Source organism: Salvelinus alpinus, chromosome 2, assembly GCF_045679555.1.
Source record: "Salvelinus alpinus chromosome 2, SLU_Salpinus.1, whole genome shotgun sequence".
Taxonomy (NCBI): Eukaryota; Metazoa; Chordata; class Actinopteri; order Salmoniformes; family Salmonidae; genus Salvelinus; species Salvelinus alpinus.
Genome location: NC_092087.1, coordinates 86,614,760 through 86,619,469, shown reverse-complemented (window position 1 = coordinate 86,619,469; position 4,710 = coordinate 86,614,760). Strand labels below are relative to the sequence as shown.

At 40.5% G+C, this 4,710-nt stretch overlaps 1 long non-coding RNA gene across 1 annotated transcript; it reads left to right on the top strand.

Annotated features, from left to right (window-relative positions):
- The first annotated feature begins 271 nt into the window (after nt 1-271).
- On the top strand, nt 272-4,343 carry LOC139568009 (uncharacterized). Its single transcript, XR_011673489.1, has 3 exons — nt 272-423; nt 511-609; nt 844-4,343. It is a non-coding gene; the product is annotated as an uncharacterized lncRNA (long non-coding RNA).
- The last annotated feature ends 367 nt before the right edge of the window (nt 4,344-4,710 follow it).

The window sequence follows — 4,710 nt, the reverse complement described above, 5'->3', positions numbered from 1 at the left end:
TATGTTGTAGTCACCATCTGCTACAACTGTTCTGTCTTTTGTATATGATGTAATCTTAGTATGTTGTAGTCACCATCTGCTACAACTGTTCTGTCTGTTGTATATGAGGATCTTTAAGGACAATTCCTCCCCTTTTCAACCTATTCATTATGCCAAGCACCATACCAGTGAAAACGGGCATTTCTACGTTCTATAGATTAAAAAGTTATCTATGACATTATCAAAAAAATATTTATTGGTAAAGTGAAGGTTAAATAACTGTTCTGTCAACTGTCCTACCCTCCTGATCAAATGACACAATGAAAACAGAGGAGACATAAGGGGGACCAACAGGCGTTGGAGAGGAGGGGCAGACAAATCTCCCCGGAGATGGTTGCTGCGGCGATGGGACGGCTGGGAAAGGAGAACGTCGTCCTGCAGTCGGTGAGCGACATTGACACACAAGGAGACCACACAAACACACTTCCTTGTTTTCTCTAGATGTTCATGGTTGTGTGTGTGCGTCTCCAGGTGAACAGTCCGGTGACAGTGAATAATAAGACTCCAGTCAGGGTCAAGGCCTCTGATAGCACGGCCCTCAATAGAGAGAGGGGACTCAAACTATCAAAGGTTTGTTGCTTTTGGATTGATAACATGGCAATTCCCACTTTTTCTATAGACATTTACATACATATGTTTTTGCGTATGTTGTATATCTTTCCTGATACACTTCAATGTCATCATTCAACATTACAATACAGCCACATTTCCACATCTTGTGAGCTTTGTTAACTTAGTCTGTTTTGTCCCGTGTCTCATTCATCTTTCTCTTTTTTTCTCCTTCATCTCTCCGTCTCCCTCCAGGACTCTCCATCCATCTCCAGGATGTGTTTCTCTCCCTCCCTAGAAACGTCGATGTAGAGGATTGGTACTAGCAACACTGGACTTGTTTTTCTTTTCTTTTATCAAGTAAACTATACTGTAACTTTGTAAATCCATGACGAATACAACATTAGTCCCCAGCCAGACAAGGGTTGCATCCCAATAATCTCTTTTTTTCTCCTAAAGTGTGCTCTTGTTCACTTTCCTCAATGGGTTTGAAAGGAAATGACTAGAATACCTATATGGAAACTCCTTCTAGCCCATGCCTACACAATCCAAGACTTTTCCATTTTGTGGGGAGTAGTGAATGAGTGCACACTTCAGGGGGAGAGATTATTGGGACGTAACCCAGGAAAGTACAAGACCAACTCAGTGTGGAGGCAGGGATAGAAGGGAGCTTTCTGGTTGGGGTCTGAGTGCCACTAATAACTTGAAACAGTTTTGTTAGACACTTTCACAGTTGACCACTAGCTGAGCCTACATAGATACTTTTACAGTTGACCACTAGCTGAGCCTACATAGACACTTTCACAGTTGACCACTAGCTGAGCCTACATAGATACTTTTACAGTTGACTACTAGCTGAGCCTACATAGACACTTTTACAGTTGAACGCTAGCTGAGCCTACATAGATACTTTTACAGTTGACCGCTAGCTGAGCCTACATAGACACTTTTACAGTTGAACGCTAGCTGAGCCTACATAGATACTTTTACAGTTGACCGCTAGCTGAGCCTACATAGATACTTTTACAGTTGACCGCTAGCTGAGCCTACATAGATACTTTTACAGTTGACCGCTAGCTGAGCCTACATAGATACTTTTACAGTTGTTCGCTAGCTGAGCCTACATAGATACTTTTACAGTTGTTCGCTAGCTGAGCCTACATAGATACTTTTACAGTTGACCGCTAGCTGAGCCTACATAGATACTTTTACAGTTGACCACTAGCTGAGCATACATAGATACTTTTACAGTTGACCACTAGCTGAGCCTACATAGATACTTTTACAGTTGACCACTAGCTGAGCCTACATAGATACTTTTACAGTTGTTCGCTAGCTGAGTCTACATAGATACTTTTACAGTTGACCGCTAGCTGAGCCTACATAGATACTTTTACAGTTGACCGCTAGCTGAGCCTACATAGATACTTTTACAGTTGTTCGCTAGCTGAGCCTACATAGATACTTTTACAGTTGACCGCTAGCTGAGCCTACATAGAAACTTTTACAGTTGACCGCTAGCTGAGCCTACATAGATACTTTTACAGTTGAACACTAGCTGAGCATATATTGTACTATATGTAAGTATCTTGTTTGTTTTTTAAAATGTTCTTCTGAATCTGATGTTTGTACTACTCATCTGAAAATGTGCCGTTTTAATTTGACTAATATAAGTCCCAATGGTTGCCCTACACACACAGCACACTGATGGGATGATTATATCCCCCTACAAAATGCTGATTAGCACCAGTCACATTCGTCTGGGGCCTGTTCCAAAAAGCTGGATCAGTGAGTTGGCCAGCAAACTGGCCCAAATTGCTTGAAATTGTTTGTAATGACTCAAGAGAAACAACTATTATACAAATGTAGATTATTTTAATCAACCAGGAAATCAAGAGATGAGGCAAAGGCTGTTAATCAAAGTTAGCTGCCTGATGTATTAACCCTGCCTTCTGGAATACCCCACAGCTCTTATGGTGTCTAAAGGCCAGTGGGTTTACTGATACTGTCTGTTAGCTCAAATGGCGCCCCCGTTCCCTATATAGTGCACTATTGGCCAAAAGTAGAGCACTACACTTTATAGTAGTGCATGTGGTGGTGTTGGAGAGACACTGGCTCAGGTTTTTCTTGAATCTATATCATACAAATACAGGTCAATACATATTGGATGATGATGAACAAATACGAGCTAAACAAACCAGCCTTTCTGTAATGGTATTTGCGTTTGGGAGAGATGTAGGTAGGGCTTCATTTTGGGACGACTATTTATTTTTATTGTCTGAGATTTGTGTATTAACTGATTGAACTCCTCAATGTGTAAAATGTCATATTTCACCTGCCTGGTTTGGCCTTTGAGGTTTGATAGTACAATGATGTGATTATTTTTTAATTTTTTAAACTGGAAGTCATGGGTTTTGGGTAGGTATTGGTTGGGACGCTAACGTTGAAAGATTTTCTGGAAGTCTGAGATGGTTTTTGCTTTGTTGGAGAGGGAAATGTGTAGTGACGGTGTCAATAGAGGATTCTCTTACAGTACCGTCAGTGTTGCCTGGTCTGATACAAGTCGTCTTTATTGAGCGTGGATTGGGACATTTGATCTGGGTCATGTTCATTGGGAACCAAATAGAACAAGACGGATTCAAACTGGGAGGGACTACCTGGACTTTGTCCAATAAGGAACCCTTATTTTCACTTTCTGTTGCAGAACGTTTTGAAAAGTTTTTGTTGTGTACCCTAATGGACATGACGTTGGTTTTAATGGGGCTGTTTTTCGAGGAAGTGTTAATGGGGAATGTGTGAGAATGGGTTTGTGGTAAGTTTTAAAGAGATGGGTGTGTGTTTTTACATGAAATGAAAGACACCAGAAGCTTGCTGCTGAGGTTATCAAGATGGCTTTGTTTTTTTACTCTTTATTTGATCTGTGCTGGTCAAGTAGCTTACCTATTTTACATGTTATTCCACTGCTTTAAAAAGAGAACTTTTGGCCCCTGTCTTTTCTCTCTGTTACCTGATGGTTTTCAGCCAATCAAGGCCCAACACATTGTTTTGAGTGTCATTTTGAAAAGCTGAAGGGTCATCTGGCCATTAGTGGTTGATACACACTGAGTCTTGCTGGAAACAGTTTTGCTAATGTGCGATCATCTTTGTGATGTGAGTCAGTTCTAGATTACATGATACAACATGTGGGCATTATCTTTTACTCTCCCTTATTATTTTTGTGTTTAAGTGTGTATGTTGAAAGTCTTTGGTTTTGTCAGCCAATGTTGACCATGGTCTTAAATGTTTACACATCAACTGTACACTACTAGTTTTTGTTTATTTTTGTTCAGTTTCATTCTGCCCTGTTTATCTGTGAATAACAGCATGGGCATGTGTCTCAAATGGCTCCCTATATAGTGTACTACTTTAGACCAGGGCCCTATTCCCTATATAGTGCACTACTTTTGAGCAGAGCTCTGTGCCCTGGTCAGAAGTAGTGCACTACATAGGGTGCAATTTAAGATGCAGACATGGAGTTACATTAATGTCTACTAAAATAAACATAGTATACTGTAATCTCACATTGCTGCCTATATTTACTTCCCTGCATCTTCCTCTGTTCATATAAACCTGTTACCAGTGCCTTTTAATGTAAGGTCATCTTACCTTTACCTGTTTAGTTTTTTGTGTGTTTTTGTTGTGTAAAATGTTTTTTTAACGCTGTCAAATAGATGCATTGATTTACTACTGGTGCTATGGATTAAAACATTTTTTTACATGTGGGAAGTTTATTGCAGAACATAAAATGTTACATACACTGCTGCACTTTTCTTAAACATCCACTAGGTGGCATCCCGAGTCGTTGAGTAAGGACGCTGTGTTGTGCTAGGGCATAGACCGAAACGTGCACCCAGGGGGGACCCAGGACCGAGTTTGGGAAACCCTGCTATAGACCACTACATACGCATTGAGTGTATTATGTATGCAGTTGAAATCTAATAGTTTAACCTACATCAGACTCAGCAGAGGTAAAGGCAGGTTTGGCTACTCTACTCTTAAATAGGCCGTTTTTGAAAGAGTATAAATTATGATTTCACCTGCCCAGCTGTCACGGAAGTTAAGTTTCCATTGCCTTGTCTGTTT